The 18,514-nt window shown below is 38.9% G+C and overlaps 1 long non-coding RNA gene across 1 annotated transcript in view; it reads right to left on the bottom strand.

Moving 5' to 3' along the window:
* Positions 1-13,492, bottom strand: part of LOC136293176 (uncharacterized) — a 68,361-nt gene extending 54,869 nt beyond the window's left edge. Inside the window, exon 1 of the long non-coding RNA XR_010722105.1 lies at positions 13,383-13,492. This is a non-coding gene — a long non-coding RNA (uncharacterized lncRNA). The remainder of the gene's footprint in view (positions 1-13,382) is intronic.
* Between the last annotated feature and the right edge of the window lie 5,022 nt (positions 13,493-18,514).

Below are 18,514 nucleotides of genomic sequence, written 5' to 3'. Positions count from 1 at the left end.
GACAATGTGTGTGCGTGTACATATATAGATGTATTTAGATGAGAATGAGCTGTGGAAGAGGTGCTTTTCTGCTTCATAGCTGAGAAATTCTCAAGGATATTAACTATAATAAGCTATGACAAAAATTGGGAATGTTTTCATAATTTTCTCTGTATTAGAATTCTGCTTCTTTTAGCTACTTCAAAAGTTGATTATAAAGTATTTTAGTATCATCCCTCTGTATTCAGCACTTCTGCTGTCAGACATTACATACAGCAATGCCTTGCTTAACCTATAGAAATCTGGCCAACATATGATAGCCCAGTTGGAAAATAAAATGCAACTGGGACACACCCTCATGTCCCAATTGCAATGACCCAAAGAATAAATACTGGCTACTGCTGAAAGGAACATTTCTCTCCAAGTCCTGAAAATCTGATGAGTCTAGAAGGAAAACCGTTATATATATATATATACACACATATATATATATATACATATATATATACACACACACACACATACATATATATATATATTACTGCTAGTTATTTCTTATCAGGAGAAATACAGGTGGTCACATCTGCTGAGATCCCCCCTCTGCACATTTCTGGAAATATATGTCCTCGTGTTTGAGGCTGGAAATGCTCCTGGTGGGCTCTGGTGTCCTGTGCAGCCTGTCAGGTAACAATCCTGAAGGCAAGAGGACTTAATTGTGAGAGGGCATTCTGCAGAGAGAAATGATTTATTTCCAACACAATCTACTGGACTTTTTGCCCTCCATCAAGATTCTTCTAGGCTGACGAAACTTTTCAAAAGTGCCCTGAAGGATGTCCTCACTCTCAGAGGCTGATCAAGCTAAAAACACACGTGCTGTCCTTCCTTCTGTTGGACCTTGCTGCTTGTGCTTTGCACAAGAAAATTAATTTAATTTCAGGTTGCAGCCATCGTGCAGCACAGAGAAGACTGACACGTCTACACAGGAAAGTTAACATGGCCTGACCCCTATCTACACAGCTTTAAATAAAGTAATTAATGACTATTCTCAATATCAGTTTCTAGGACTGTAATAACTTTGTTAACAGAAGTTAAAGTTTTCAAGAGCAAAACAAAACTTTAAGGAAAAGACCAGCTAGTTATTTTCATAATTTCTTTTTCCAAATCCCACTGTACTTCTCTGAGTGAAAATCTATTTGCAGAAAAATGCAAGCAAATTGTCAGTGATGTTTTACCTACCAGCAATTTAACAGCCACCTTCAATTCCCAAATGAAACTTGAAATAAAAACACTACAACTAGGTTAATTTGAGGGCTCACCATTTTCATTTCAAAGGCTTTTTTTAACATTAATTTGTCCTGAGGCATAAATGAAATGCAGACAAACCGTATTAGATTTTAATTTGCTAAAAGTAGATTACAAGCCTTCTCCACAGAGATGCTGAACACTCAGTTCTCACAGAAGTAAACTTTTTTCCCCTCACAGTAAAGACAGCAGTAGCTGGTACCCACTGAGAATTGCAAATAAGAATTTTTTTCAAGGGTTTGACCTGTAAAGTGCAAGCATTCTGACTCTGAGCCCACAACATAAAACCAGTACAGAAATACAGGTTTAGAAGAGCTGGACTAGGCATACACGTTAATTCTATCTTTAATTAAATGGTTGGATTTAGAGGAAAACTGTTTATCCAATATTTAGGCTGAAAAAATCTAAGCTTTCTTCCTCCATCTTATTATTTTAGATGTTTATCTTGTCCTTTGGAGCAACAATTGTCCAATCTGACCAACTCGAAGGGCAGATATACAAGTGAACACAGCAAGACCACTGCTGAGTCCAAGTGACTGTCATTATATTGGTTAAGAGACAGGATCTTTCCATATGAGGCTCTTTAGGGTTACTTACCCATTAATGGTGCAGAAGCCTTTTTATGGAAGGAGACTTTGAAACCAGAAATGGTAAGTTAAATAACCCTGGCTAGAAACCTAGACAACAAACAGATCCAAGATCTTCACAACTCTGGGCCTATGCTTTGTTTTGCTACCGTGCATTTCAATTGCTAAGGGTTTTTTTCCAACTGAAGGCAAAAAATGACCCCCAAAACCTATCCCAGGATTGCCCTAAAGACCAGTTTTCCTGCAGAAGAGTGGGTAGGAAAAAATTTCTTTGCCTTCAAGCTCCCTCCATACAAGAGTAGTTCCAATGGAACTGTGCTATAAATGGCTCTCCTTTTAGCCTGGATCCTGCAAAGGAGTGTCTCAAGTGATGTTTCATGTGTCTGCTTTGAAGCAGGAAAGAGTCAGAGAAGGAAAAGAACAAGTCATTAGTCATTCTGCTTTGGAATAACCATGAAGTTCATGTGCATCCTCCAGTTCTTTCATCATCTTCAGCCTTGTGAGGGCTTTCAGGGTACCTGATATCCAGAGAGAAGTTACTCCACTCCCATACCTATTTTGTGGAGTTCTCTCTGACTGCCAGTGAAAAAGGCCAGATTCATTATTAAGCATGAAGAGATTTCAAAATCTCTTACTCAGAATCTAAGAGTGTTTTCTTTCCCTTCTTTCCACAGGCAAGTCAATCTGAATCAGAACTATTTTTTTTTTCTGGAAAAAAAAAATTCCCAAACCTAGTTTTTCTCCGAATCACAAATGAGCATTTATATTTAGTTATTAAAACCCCAAATATTTTCCACATAAGCATTCCCCTCATTGATATCTTAGCCACAAAGCACCGAGTCTTATAGTGATTCCTTTCTTCTTTTCTTGTCATTTTTTTCTACTCTACTTACTCTGAAATACACTTTCTGAACTGCAGACCATAGAAACACCAGGTTGTAAAGCAAAAACTAGAAGTCTTCTCCTTAACTGAGTTTCCAGTTTAGAAAAATGCATAATATTACTGTAGCATTCTCTGCTCCAGTTATTATAGAGAACACCTGCTACCTCCACTGGGGTCATTATTTGGTGATCCAAGGTAAAAGACAGGTTGCTAAGGGTAACCACCTCACAATCAGTTCCTGGAATTACATGAGATTCATGTAAAATCCTGATTAATAAGAAATGGAACAAAAAGCTTTTTCTAAGAGTTCACATGAGAATCTTGAAAAAACCATCTTCCATAGGAGGGAATAAGAAGGAATTTACTTTTTCTCTACAAGAATTACTTGTCCACTCCCTCATGTTTCATCCATGTTCTCAGATTTCAAGGCCTGCACCCTACCAGATGTACCTGAAGTAACTCTCTCCTGTTGGAGAGAGTTACTGCCTTGGAGGGACAGATCTGTAAATGGCTTATTTCCTCATCAGTTGAGGAATCAATGCCAGATAGAGGAAAAATGCAGACTTACATGCCTGGTTAGAGGAAAAGCACAATGGTGTCACACAGTGAAGCAATAAATGAACCAACAAACATGCGAAACCCCCAAAACAATAAAAAAATCCAGTAACAGAAACTAATTTTAAACACAGATAATCAGAATAAGAGGGGGGCAGTAATATGTTGCTAATATTCCTCTAGTGCATCATATTCTACTTCCATGTAAAGATCAAGGGATGTTATTTGAAAAGGTCTATTCCAAAGCCCAGTAAAGCCAGTGGGGATCACTATGATTTCATCAGTCTTATGGTACACATTTAAACTTTGTATCACATTTTTTCCCCATAAAAAAACCTCCCAAACTTCAATCAGTGTAATTTTAGGGAGACTATTAACACTAGGATTACTAAGGATGAATAAGCTCCTCCTAAAAGGGGTGTATGCCCAATAACTAAATGGAAATCTAATAGGAAATAGGCATCCCACTCCCAGAGGTCTCTGAAAATCCTGACCAAAACTAGCCAGTCTTCTCTCATTATATTTTTCATGTTCCTGTGTATATCCATCTATGTGCAGCCATAACAACAGAGTAAAGCTAAGAAATGCAATTTCATAATAAGTGAGCACTGCATTTCGTATTTCTTCATCCCGGATCCCCAGAACTCTCCCAGATGTGCATTTACCGTGAACAAATTACTGAAGTCTGAAGCAACTGTAAATTAATTTAGCACTGGAAAATTAAAGAGAGCTATCACTGTATAACAGCAGTAGAGGAAAGTTGCTTATTATTTACCTGAAGTAATTTGAAAAATGCTTACAAGTCCTTTTTCAATTTCACTCCTTTGCCTGAACATAACACAGTTACCAATGGCTACTGAGGATAAGAAAGTTGAAGCTGTAACAAGTGTGCTATTTTTAATTTAAAAATTTAATTTAATGCAGGTGGTGTAGACACAAATAAATATTAGAATACTATAGGTTAGTCAGAATATTAGAAGCACAAAGAGAAAAGGATGCTAATGTTACGTGAATGGGTGTCAGGAAATAGGACTGACACAACTCATTCTCCAGCGTATTGGACATTCAACTTCTACATATGCTCTTAAAAATGCAGGAACAAACAAGAGTCCTCTTGGAATACTTCACTGAGACTTGAAATAGACTCTTTGTCAGTCAAACCCCAGGTGTCTTGTAGCCTTCTCCCATCCTTCCATGTAACAGCCTCTCCTGGACCTTAAAAAATGACTACTAAAGGGACTTAATGAAATTCTTCACAATTTTGTGCCCAAGGCACAAATTTTCTTCCAGTCTCTTTCAGAATTGCTCCATCTACAGTTGGAGGAGATCCTCTCAGCTTTGAGGAGCCCTTTTTCAGTTCCATAGGCTATAGCTGTTTTTGCAGGATTGATCCAGTGACACATGATGCTGAAAGGGAAGAACTAGAACTTGAAACAGCTGCAGCTCTACCTGGTACCTTTCCAAAGCAATCTGACTCCAATTAGTCAAATAGGACACTTGACACATCCAAATTAATAGAGCCCTAGTCTCATATAAACCTGCCTCCTTCATAGCAATAAAAAAAGATGTTAATGATAAAAGAATCCAAACACACGAATTTTTTTCCACAAGTTTTCAATGCTACAGCTTGTTTGCTTTAGTTGGTGGAATGATCTGGCAAACTCTTACAACCTGCACAGTTTGTTTGTAGTTAATAGAACCCTGTGCAGGTAGGACAGCTGCTGATGTCTCTGCTGTAAGGACAGCAACAAGGAAACTTGAAACAATATAAAAATTGAAATGTGTTGATAACACACTAGATGACAATATTTGACTGTCCACACTTTTAATAATTAATTTTGAACTAGAAGAAGATTTATTTGAATATTAACTCTGATAGAATAATTCTGAAAGGTGAATGTACATTACAGACCAGATAAGCTCACCGAGCCTTTTGAGACTTACTGATGAATACTGAAGCTGGGACAGGTGATGACAATCTCTGAATTAAATATCAAATCTAAATGCTATTTATCTCCTCAATCAGACACACTTAATCCATTTCTTAATTTAGAAGCCATGCTAGTTTTAAACTGTGAAAAAAGTTCTGAAAAAATTATATTATAGAGTTTAAGACAGCTTCAAGAGTCTGTTTCTCACCATGGTGTAAATGAGTATAAGCAGAATATATTTGTTATATTTTCAAACCAGCAATTTCAGTGCTCTTTCCATCGTCTCATCTAAATAAATAACATGATCACAGATCATATATATTTTCCTATATGTTAAGATTGGACAAAAATCAATGAAGAATGCTTAAAAAACAGCTTACCCATCCAGAACACGGATAGCTCGTAAAATCATAGAATCATTAAGGTTTTGATAGATCTGAAAGAACACAAAGTCCACCACTAAACCAAGTGCCACAGCTACATTCTTCAAAATGCCTCCAGGAATGGTGACTCAATTCATTGGACAGTGACCAACATTTAATAAATTTTTTCTAAGATCAGATCAAAGCCTACCCTGGGGCAACTTGAGGCCACTTCCTCTCATCCTATCACTTGTTACCCGGGAGAAAAGACTGACACCCTTCTCACTACAACCTCCTTTTTGAGGCAGTTGAAATAAGGCAGCAATAAGTGCCCCTTTGAGCCTCCTTTTCTCTGGGCTAAAGGCCCCCAGCTCCCTCAGCCACTCCTCAAAGGAGCTGTTCAGACTTCTCCAGACCCTTCACCAGCTCTGTGCCCTTCTCTGGACATTCTCCAGCACCTCAAGGTCTTTCTTACAGTGAAGGGCCCAGAACCGGACACAGCACTGGAGGTGTGGCCTCACCAGTGCCCAGCACAGGGGGACAGTCACTGCCCTGGTCCTGCTGGCCTCTGTGTTCCTGATACAGGCCAGGTGTCATTGGCCTCTTGGCCACCTAGGCACACCCTGGCTCATGTTCAGCTGATTGCTGACCAGCAGTCCCAGGTCCCTTTCCAGCCACTCTCACCAAGCCTGCAGCACTGCATGGGGTTGTTGTGACCCAAGGGCAGAACCTGCCCCTTTGCCTTGAACCTCACGCCATTGGCCTCAGCCATTGATCCAGCCTGTCCAGATCCCTCTGCAGAGCCTTCCTGCCCTCCAGCACATCCACACTGCTGCCCAAGGTGACTTGATGTCACCTCAAAAGTGACAGAGGGTGTGCTCGATTCCCTCACCTAGATCACTGACATTAAACAGGAGCAGCTTCATCACAGCCATAGAGAGAGTTTGAAGGAAGAAAAAGCCTTTGATTTTTATCACTGTTTTGGATACACTTAAGAGGAAATCTCTGGGGGAAATAGAACAGAAAAAATAGTCTTAAAGGACATACTATAGTGAAACCACTGAGACAAGAGCAGGAATAATTACAGAATTCCATCCAATAACATCACTTAGCCCTGTGAGGAACAGTGTTGAACTATATGAACCTTCTGGGTCCCTTCCAATTTGAGATAGTCTGCAATTCCACGATATGAATTATTTAAGATGAGCAGTACGTACTGAGTCACACTTGCCTTTGATATGCATCATATCCTGTTATGGACATGCAGTCTAATGCATAAGCACTCCAACTTTCAGCACTGAGGACTGCACAAATACAGGCCAACAGAGAGTCAGGCTCAAGTGTCTGTTTTTAAAAGGAGAAATGGAAACATTGGGCTGAAATCCCCCTGCCATATATAATACCATAAGATTTCAGCTTTACTGTCTTTGTAGGCTGTAACCAATTGTCAATTGATTTGCTTTTCTCCAGTACTGAGTGAGAAAGTTCAGCCAAACAGCTTCAGTGCTTCAGAAACGACAGATTCCTAAAATACCCCCATGAACTCAAAATGTACTCCTTACAGAGATGCAGCTTCGTGGGTTCTACGTTTACAGTGACTTAGCAATACTGGAAAACAAACCACCACATCAACTTTATCCATGATCTCAAGACCTATAATTATTTTACTTCAGATAGCAAATACAGGGTGGTGGTGGAGATTGCACCATGCTTTTTTCTTGCCATTCTGGGACATATCTAAGATCTTAACAGTCCTCCTCCACCTGCTTCTTCTGACTCATATACTTCCTACTGTCATTCCTTTGTAATAACTTTATTCCTTCTTCATTTATCTTTGGGTAAATTCCAGGAAACTGGTGTCTACAGAAGCCACCTGGCTCCATGGTTTTGTCAGATAACCATCTACTCCCTGAGAGCTCCCAGGGCTGCAGATGCAGTTACAGCCTTAAAGATTTCAATCTGCAGGGCATTAACATAAGCCAGTGTTAAAAACTATGATTCAGAAACTACAGTCCAAGTCATACAGTGAAACTGAAATTCAGGCTTCCTTTAACAACAGCTTCCCTGAAGTTTGATAACTGACAATAAGAGGCAACATGCATTCATAAATTAGAGTAAATTATGGATTACTAATGTGGCTGGAAGTAAAAATAATGGTATATGGCCATAACAAGCTAAAACTCTCTCTAAAATATGCATTTCTACATGTAACTTATTAGGATTTTTTCCTATGTATTCTTCTCCTAATACAGGAGAATGACCCAGTATAAAAAATGGCTTATTTATTGGAGGTAGGCATCTCTTCTTTGCATAGGCCTTTGAGCTCTTCAGTGATATTTGACCCATAATATCCTTGTTCTAGAAAGAAATGCTTGTGTATAAGAATCCTTTTCAATAAACTCTACTTCTTATCTTATTTAAATATTTACTTCATCAGTAAAAAACCTAAAATCCTTCAAAAGACAATTGCTTTAAGGAAGCGTTCCATCCTTCACTACCCATCATAATATTAAAATGGGAAAGTAGAACATTAGTGGTAAAATAAAGGTTGGCAGATAGGAAATGCTTTTTGCAAAAAAGCACATTCAGAAAAATAGTTAAAAGACTGGCTGCTTCTGCAAAATAGGAGGAATGATAGGGAAAACAACTTGTTCAGACAAAGCAGTTCTGAGTTCCTTGAAAGATGCTTTTTACAACCACTATCAGTGTAGAAAAGGCTGTTGAGATATCTGGAAGCTCTTGTATTTTACATTTTGGCTGATTGAGTCTGATAGTAAAGAAACATATTAAACCAACTGAAAACCTCTCCAAAAGCTTTTCATGATGCATGTGTAGGACTTTATCAGGCAGGTAATAGTAACCAAAAATAATGGTGAAAGAAGCTGCTGTTCAGGCAAGTGGCTTCTTTTCTGAAAGTAGAATTTATAAATATCTGCACTTACAAACAATTCATGCTACAAATGAGCATGAATAAATGCACATTTATTGAGAAATCAATAAGATTTAAAGTTAATCTGGATTTGATCAACTTTATATTGTTTGGAAAACTGCACTAGTTTTTCTTATTAAGTAAAAGTTATTTTTGTTGTGCGTGAAGATTTGCTTTATGTTAGGGTGGTGAGCGACCTCTGCTACCAGCAGATTCTATTTAAGTGCAAGTTTTACCACAAGATTATTTTTAACAACTGTACACCTACAGTACTAGTCAAACTCTCCATATTGCTACGCATACAAAAAAGGAGCATTAAATTAAAGCAGCCTTTTCTCAGCTCTGCAACAGAGGCTGATGTCCTGCCACCACTGCATGGTGAGAGTTATGCCACTGAACAGGATATACTTGTCTTCAGTTCTCTGTAAAGAGCACAGAATTTGGCCTTTGAAACCCACAGTAAATTGCAGCCAGTTTAATAATTCATTAAGCTTACAATCTACCACATCTCTGTTAGAATAATTAAAGACAACAAAGAAGTATTTTCAGTGATAACATGGGGAATCTTTAAAGGATTTTTGAAAAAATCATGACAGAATTGTGGGCTATAAACCACAGGACTTTGAGATAACACCATATTTAGCATGTCACACTGTGCCTGGACATGATTTCATTATACAGCTTACTCTGATGAGTACAGAATTTGCATGCAACATTAAAGTTTATTTCTGATTAAGGTATTTTTAACTGTAAAACAGTGTCAAAGAAGGAAATAGAGAAACATATGTTTAAGGAAACTAAGGGGGGGTGGGGAAGAGAAAACATGCTTATTGTTTTTCTTCTTAGAATTCATATTAAGGAATAACTGAACATCCCTGTTTATCCACTGAATTAATATACAAACGGTCTTTGCATTTCAGAGAGACTCTATTGACTTATCCCAAAAACAGAACTAAAATGGATATTGAGGTTAGACCTTTCCTATGAGTGCCAAACACACAAATCTGGGTGGGGTGAAAAAAATCCACCCCAAACCTTAAAAACCCCATGGTTCGGTTGTGGTGCTTTCCAGAACTGAAAAGATAAAAGTACAAGTGAAGATCTAAATACCATGGTGCTACAAATACTGTATCTGAAAGAGGTATTAAAACCTTAGCAGCAGGAAATAACATATGGAACAATCGTGACTTCCATTATTGCAGGAATAAAGGAGTATCTTGCTGTTGATCTTCAGCAGCTGTTCCATGAGGTTAGCAATTCTCTGGCCCTTTGCTTTGAGAAAGATTGCCCCTTACAACCCTGCTTACTTGATCCTACAAAGACTAAAGGTTTGATTAACCCACACAAAAAACCCCAGGAATATTTCTTTATATCGACCTCAACCCATGTGTCATTTTCAGTGAGTTACTATATGTGCATAACTAACTTAATACTCAGTTTGTGATAAAGCATACAAAGTTGAAAGCTTTTCCTTTCATTTTTAATTTAAGAAATACAAGGCCCTGGAAGAATTTTAGATCTTCAGTTATCTTCTTCCACAATTCCAGCAATGTGCAACAGGTCTATTTTTCTTTCTCATTAGGTATCTAAGTGTCATAGCAATACTAATTTCTCCTCCAAAAAAAAAAAAATCTACAAAATCCTGTTAGTCATTTGCTCAGAAAAGATGACACTAAAAAGCACACCCTTCCTCATTACAGTTTCTGCAGCAGTAAATTGTCACTCTAATATGAATAAAAAACTTCAAGTAGGAGATTTTCAGACATTCTGTGTTGGCTTAACTCTGCTTTCCACTGATTTTTCAGGAAACAGAACTCTATTAAATGAAAATGTTCAGTGAGATTGAGGAATACAAAATTATGATGTCCGAGAATAAGAGGATTAAAACAGTCTTCTGTAAATTGCATACCAGTTGTTTGTGTACTACAATTCATTGATTCATTTTAGCACTGTCTTCAGCCAGTGAAAGTGATAAGAATATTCATAATATTAAACACTGATTAGGTGATTTCAGTGGAGAAAGGTAATGACAGAGAGAAGGGTCAAAACCTTTACTGGATTTTCTCCCAGAACCAGATTTTATCTTATTACTGCTGAAAAGACAAAAGCGTTATGGTTTGCTACAGGTATTCTGACCTGTTTGCCTGCAGGACTTTGCAGATATCGTTATCAGAGGAATGAACTGACAAAGTTGCTTTTCCTAGCCACCCATGAGAAATGCTTAAAACAAGGGATATCCTCCAGGACTCAGGGTTACCCCAGTATAACCTTCCCTCATTCATATTTTCATGTGAAAATTATTCTTTTGTTAGGATTGTCCCAAGTGAATAATTGTCAATATCAGGTCAAATAACTACACCAGCCAGAGCTGCTCCTACAAGGTAAAAAGTGTGAGTTCCTTCTTTTTGCTGCAGAGGCTTTTGCTTTGCATTAAGCCCCTCACAGAACACTAGTTTGTTATCAGGAAGGCTGAATAGCATCAGTTTAGTCTTTTGCTCAACTGAGCTTGAAGGTGGATCTGGAAATACACTACCAGCACCAAATCCACTTAACCCAAGACTCAATCAACTTGAAATAAGTCAAGGCTCTGCACAGAGTCTAGTTCCAAAATGATTTTAAAAAATAATCAAGCCTTTGAGAGTTTTTCATGTCAGCAGTGAGTTGCAATGTGTGTGTTAGCAGGCTTTTGGAAGTGTTTCTTGGAGATAAAATTTGAATAATCTATGCAGTTTAATTTAAATATTTTATGCATAAAGCACTGCAGAGTTATAATTGTAATTATAGTGTTCAACTCAGTAGCAACGAGGTACATTTGAAGTTGGATTCTGATTGTACTGTATATCTTATGCTCCAAATTTCATTCTGTTTTGAACAAATCCTTTGGAGCACAAGAAGATGGCTCAGAGCTTCACAAAAGTTCCTGAGTGAAGTTTTAGAGAGTTTCTTTGCTGCACATTTTTTATTATTATTTAAAGTCTGAAATCCTATCTTGCATGCTTCTGTGTCATGGTGATAAAGTAAAGGTGGCTGAAAAGTGCCCCTGGTCAGAGAGGAAGGACTTTTCTCATGAAGGAGCAGCTGTTCCTATCAATAATTTCCTGAAGCAATAGGCCTGGAGTGTAAACAATATTTTACACGGATGGCAGCAGAACAGATTACATTATTTCTGAAATTTTTGCACTTCACCATGGAGAATGGATTAACCCTGTGTGACATAAATTCAAATCTTAGTTCCTTAAAATGAATGAAAGGGTTAAAGTATTGTAAAGAGGAAAAAAAAACTCTACAGAATAGTGTAGTCAGAAGAGTGTTATCTTTGTAACTTGGTTCAGAGAGAGAACACTGTGGCATTAGGAGTACTTCAGAAATTGCATATTGAAGCCTGAACACACAAAAGATTTGTTCCCACAACTCATATTAATACTGTATTTTTTCTGAACTTGTAACACATGGCCAGAGACAGATAAGAGGAAAACCCTGAGTGCAGCCATTCAGGGTGCTGGACAAGTATGAGGGGAATGGACAACTGACACTTGAGTGCTTTTCCTAATTAAAGATGTACTGCCAGCATTGGAGACCAGAGGATCATTATTACAATCTAGTAGGACATACCTAGTGTTGTTTGCAGTAAGAACTAGATGGGTAAGTAATGCTCAATTTCAAACACTAACAATGAACTCAAAGGTCCCCAGATTTCAAGTCCCTGGAGCAATACTCCCAGGGGACAAGCAGAGGCAAGAGAGCACACCTGTGGATTCCACTGCTCGTGAGCAGTCTTGCAAGAAAAACACATCTTCAGCCAGGCTCCAGGCAGAAACAGTGGGCTCCAAAGGTTGAGTAAACAACTGTCAGATTTTCATGGGTGAATATTGAATAGGCCTGTCAATGCCAGGAAGAGGTAAAAGTTTATACTTTTATTTCTTTTCACACAGGATGTGCTAGTCCATACCACGCTGCTGCCTGAAAAGCAGGTCTGGGAGGTAATGACATGACCACTGCTTAACCTCTTTGCCTGTTCTGTATTTAACTCTTTCTACTTTGTCCAGTATTAGCTGTGATGATGGATGGTAACACTCATCCTTTACCCACCCAAATCTATAAGTGCAAGGTCACTGTATCTTTCCAAAATATGGATTAATGAGTAGTGTCTAGGGTCTTTTATTTTCAAACAGTTTCACGTGAAAGAGGAAAGCTAAATTACCAAACATGAAAGCTTGTGAAAAAAAAGAAGCGGCTGCATTTATTTCAGTAGCCTCCTGACAAGCTTATTTGAAAGAATTAGAACTAGTTAAACCAGGGAGCACCAGAAGCTTAATATTTCATTCAAGGTTCACAGATCTTTCAAGACAGAAAAACAAGGTAAGTGCAAGTTTCTTCTACACTGCCATCATAACATGCTTCCAGCATTATTCCAGCTAACCCCTAAGTTTGTAATCAGAAAATAAAAACCCCCTCAATTTTATCTTTCCTTTAACACCTACACATCACTGTAATTTTGTTTTACAACTGGAAGACAATCCATTTTGCGCATTAAATGAGCTCTTACAACATTAAGGCTGAATCTGAGCTGGTAAGATACTGCAGCAGCCCTCTTGTTAAGAGTAGAAGTGAGCCAAGACACAGACTTTTTGTTTATCACAGCATGAAAAGGGCCCTGGTTTGTTCCTCTTTACAGCTCAGCCATCCTGACTCCAACCATTAACTGACTCTGCCTACAGCAAGCACCTACTGGAGCTTTCCCTTGCAGCCTCTGACTGCAGGGATCAGTTTGCAGACTCTGACTACAGGCTCTTACCCAGCTAGACTGTGACTACAGGTTCCAACAACAGGCTCTGACTGCACACCCAGACTGACCTCACAGCAGTGATTCTCTCCTCAAGATTCTTCTTCTTCTTCATCCTCCTCTGGTTCCCTCTTCCTCAAGGGTCCTCCTCCTTCATGATTCCCCCTCAGCAGCTCACCCACTCCCTTTTATCACACTTATCGTTATTGGATACAGCTGTGACTCATCAGGGGCCAGGCTGCATTGGGTAATTAACACAGCTGTTACTTATCAGGGGCAAGGTCACCTGTATTCCCGTCTCCTAGAGTAGGACTTTTCTTCTCCTTTATTTTGAGCAACAGCATTTTCCTGGGGTGGTGTAGAAAGAACATTTTAGGCATCTGGAACAGACCCAAACCCCCCAAAGCCTCAACCACCGATCAAAAAAGCCTGAAACAATGCTGAGATCAAAAGCCTTAAGGATCACACCAAGATGCCTTTAATATACCTCCAGGGATGGTGACTCCACCACTTCCCTGGGCACCCTGTTCTACTGTGGGACAGCCTGAGGCCATTTCTTACCATCCTGTCACTTGTTGCTCTGGAGAAGAGAACAACACCTGTCTTGCTACAGCCTCCTGTTGGGTTGCTGTAGAGAATATTAAGGTCTTCCCTGAAGTTCCTTTTTTCCAAGGTAAACTCTTAAGAGGAGGACTGCTCCAGCACTTTCACCAGCTTCACTGCCCTCCTTTGGACACACTCCAATATCTCAATATATTTCTTGCAGGGAGGGCCCAAAAATACCCAGTAATTTCAAGTGTGGCCTCATGATCACTGCTCTAGTGCTGCTGGCCACATTCTCTGTGGTACAAGCCAGGACGCTGTTGGCTTTCTTGGCTACCTGGGCACACTGCTGGCTCACAGTCAGCCAGCTGTGGGCCCACAGCTCCAGGATGTCATGTTTGAGAAGAAAGTAGCTCCTAAATGCGGCCTGTTATTGCAAAATTAAAGTATTGTGAAGATCCAGATAATGAAACTGATAGACTCTTGTTCTTAGAATTGAATAAATTGAAGTTGATAGAACCTGTGCCCTTGATCTGAGATAAGAAGCTTTATCAAAGCAGCCAGTTTGATAAACAAGCAATCTGCGAGGTGTTAAAAGAGGGATTAAGCAGGTGAAACCTTCAGAAGCCATGCTTTGCTTCTTTAGTGGTCAAAATTACAGCTGCCATAAGCTTTACAGCTTCAAGCTTCTCTCAAATCACTATGAACACACATACCCACCCACCAGGTATTAGCCAGTCACTTCAAAGAATGCAGCTCGATTTATAGATTAATTTTCATTAGGACTCCACCTGCATGTTCAGTTTTGCTAAAGAAACTCAGCACCAGTCTGCAAACACTAGCAAGTTATGCCACACTGAGAATTGCAGACTGCCAGGGGGGAAAAATAACAAAAAATTCCTGCTGCTTGAAAACCTGCAGTCCTTACTTTGGAGTTCCAATTGATTGTGTTTTTCAGGCAATAGTTCAAGATTAAGAGACAGTAATATCAGATTAGTGGGGAAAAAATGTTTGATTTTTTTCTAGATGCCGCTGTTTAAGTGGCAAAATTTTACTTCTCTATTTCCTAACATACAAACAGTCAAGGTTTAGAATCTAAAGTGGAGGCAGAACAAGTTAAAAAATGGAGAGCAATTATATAAGATTTTGTACCACTTAAACTCAGTTGCTTTTTCAAGCTTATTTAAATTTTAAATCTGCCTTAAAACCAGTGTCTGGCAAGTCCAAATCATTATCCCTGATTAAAAAAGCAAAATATTCTCTCTCAAGACGGACACATCATAGATTTCTTGGAAAAAAATCCACCCCATAGAAAAAGCTCCCAAATACCCAGTAACATGAGGTGAAGCCTGAGACAACCTGACTATCTTCCCTGCAGAAAATCCAGGACCACAGTGGCCCACAGGAGAGCCTGCATGCAGGGAAAAGCATGCAAAATAAAGCTCTAGAACGAGGTATGTAGCAAAACTATTGCAAACTCCATACTGTTTTTTTTTCACCACTCTGAAAACAATATTGCTGTTTCCGCCTGTGATGATGCAAGGATTCATCAGTGACAATGCCCCCGCCAGTCCAAGCAGCCGAGGCCATTCAGCAATTTTACCAGGCTTTCTGTGAAAGTGTCTGAAACAGCATTCATGCTGTCATAAAAAGAAAAAATAAAACAACAAATCAACCACCAGAAAACACACCAAAACCCTCCAGCTTTAACTGGCTGCACTAGACCATGAATGAGTCAATGCAGGGCACAACTACACTGATAAATTGAAATGTAAAGTTAGGGGGAAAAAAAAAAGTAAAAAGAGAGGGAGCACGTGTACAGATTCATGCTGGCACAAGAAGCCAGACTGTCTGAAGCTCAACTCACTCATTGGAATATTTCTATCCACCTGACCTGCTGTATTACACACACCCAAGCTGGGGCAGGTGGGATATGACTAAAAATTATATTAAAGAACCTGACAACTGTGAACAGGCTATAAATTGAACGGTTTAGATTACCTGTAGCATGACTCTCAGAACAAAGCCCTTGTTTTAAATAGTGCATACACTCTGTTCATCCCACAGCAGGCAGCTGTCTCCTATAAGTGATGTCTAAGGTGGCATTGATTGATGCCAATTTTCCAATCACTTTCCAAACTTCCCTGTTTAATGAGCTGAGCTGCACAATGGCAGTTTATTTACCCGCTGGCAAACCTTTCCTTTGAAGGGTCACTGCTCTTAATTATAATGGCACCTGTGTACTGCTTTGCTTTTAAGCCTGTCAAGGTTTCCATTAGAAACCCATTTCTGGATGTTTATTCTGCAATACCCTTCCAAGTCCACTGTGGGTTGAAGCATGGCTTGTAAGGTCTGAGCAACTATTTTTCCTAAGTAATCATGGTTCTCTTGTTCCATCCCAAATAACTCAGAAATGACTCTTTCTACTGCTGCTTTATGGAAAGGTTACATCTGCTTGTTTTTCAGGAAACAAACATTTTACTCACTTTTTTTTTTTTTTTTTTGGTGGGAACACAAACTAAGTTTCAAGGCTCACAACTGTGAGGGTCACAGCTGCACTTCTCCATGACACACTGGAATCCTGCAGGACAAGAAGCAGTGAGACCACAAGCCCAACTTGTTGCCATTTCCCCACCAGGTTCATAAACCCTTATTCAATTCTCAACATAATGAACTGAGGTTGTTGAACTACCTGTCTGAGGTACCAGCCTCTGATGTACACTGAAGCTCTTAAGGTAATGCAAAACCAAACAATAACTCCGTGGAAGAAATTAGTGGTTTGGAATGGAGTTCAGAGTTTCTGTTTTGGCATCAGGATGGCACCTGCTGTGACAAGAGATCCTTGCAAAAAGAGTTCCTGCAGCCAGAGTAATTGCTATGCATGTGTACACAGCAGAAGTGGGAAGGGAAGAAAGTGTTTGTATTAGCCTTGATAGTTACAGCTGGGGCACCCTGCTTTCCTCCCACAACTTTGCATGCTTCTTAAATGCAGAAGTATTTTTGTATTTTCTAACCTACTTCTAGTCATGCACTTTCAAATCCCTAATGATTCTCCATTTTGATCACTGATAAAGGCAGCGAAAGGGACCGGGTTGTGAAAGACACTGTGTATTCTTTAACACAGCTACACAAAACCTTTTGTGTTCGCCGTGACCCTGTTTGAAAGAGTTATCCACTAGCTAGGAACAGAAATATTCTATCTTCAAAGATTCCATCCTCTCCTGTATTCCTTTTGCCATGATCATCTGAATGACAGAATCATGCTTTTGATCCCAAATGGGTAATTCAGTGAATCATTCCCATTCAAGTAAGTGGAACTACAACAGCAGATTTAGAATAACAATGACAGATAGAATTTTGGCAGTCTTTGACTGCCAAAGCTGTTCAAATCTAACTCTTCCTCCCATATAAGAAGAGGTCATTGTCTTCTGATGTGTAAACAAAGTTAAACTTCAGTTCTGTCCAGACCCAAAAAGCTTTATGACTTGAGAAGTGACTTAATAATTAATATAACTATAAATTAAGGAGAAATCTAATTACTTCTTGGGCAAGGAATAGTTCCCCTTGGGCATTAGGAATCTGTTTTTTGTGTTTGAATACTGAATGTCTAAGTAGGAAAGAAATAAAATCCTTTTTGCTTTAATGAAAATCTCTCTAACTCCAAAAACCCTACAGAAATAATCATATATGCATTACTTTCAGGTGCCCATCACAAATCATTACCACGAGTCTGGATGCCCTTCACGATGTCTGTCTAAATGAGTTGTTTTGCTTGGGTTTTGTGACATTTTTTGTGTGTGTGGTGGGTCTCTTAATTTGAATTGTGGGGTTTTTTTTTGTTTGGGTGGATTTTTTGCTAGGTTGGGTGTTTTTTGCTTGCTTGTTTTTATTTTTTTTTTTTTTTTTAAATTTTCTCTGCATGCATGCAGTAACTTACGCATTGCAATCATTAATTGAACATGGATTTGTACATGAGTGAACTGATTTCATGCAACCACAAATATTTAGCAATGTAAAGAAGACAGGAAGTTTTTACAGCACTGATTTTAAAAAGCATGCACAAGTGTGTGGATGCATGTAAGGGAGAAACTTCAGTCTCTTCTAGGTCTTCAAGGCCTAAGCTGCCACTGCTTTATCACTTTCATTAGAGCATCAAAAATGAACAAAAGGATTTTTGCCATGATAAAAATGCCACTGAAACTATTTACCACCCCCCTCCCCCCCCTTTATTTTTGGGAACAGAGAATATCCTCTCATCAAAAGTGACACCGAAATTAGCAGAGAATAAACAGCTTTGGATCTCCTCATTTTAGATTTGCAACCAAAAAGGAAAGTTGCATCTTCCTTTGATCTGGATTTAGCTTTGCAATTCCCTGCAAAACTAAATTTCATCTCAAGAGTGAGATGGGAAATGATTAATACCAAATCTGAAATCTGGATAGGAAAAGTGGCAAAAATTTAAAAACCTCCAATACCCTAAAGGACTGATACACTGCAATAGATTTGTTTTGCTCTTAACTTTGAGGTCCTGCAATGCAGAATCTCCAAATGTGACAGGATAGTGAAAAAGTTATATGGCACCCACTACCTTACTTTTTACTACTTTAGATAAAAACTGCTCCTTTCTTTTTCCCCTAGGACTGCCTGAGATACAAGGTAC

Source organism: Chamaea fasciata, unplaced genomic scaffold (genome assembly GCF_029207755.1).
Source record: "Chamaea fasciata isolate MVZ Bird 193981 ecotype frontalis unplaced genomic scaffold, bChaFas1.0.hap1 SCAF_8, whole genome shotgun sequence".
Taxonomy (NCBI): Eukaryota; Metazoa; Chordata; class Aves; order Passeriformes; family Sylviidae; genus Chamaea; species Chamaea fasciata.
The sequence above is the reverse complement of the archived record's forward strand: the minus strand, read 5'-3'. Positions and strand labels throughout refer to the sequence as shown.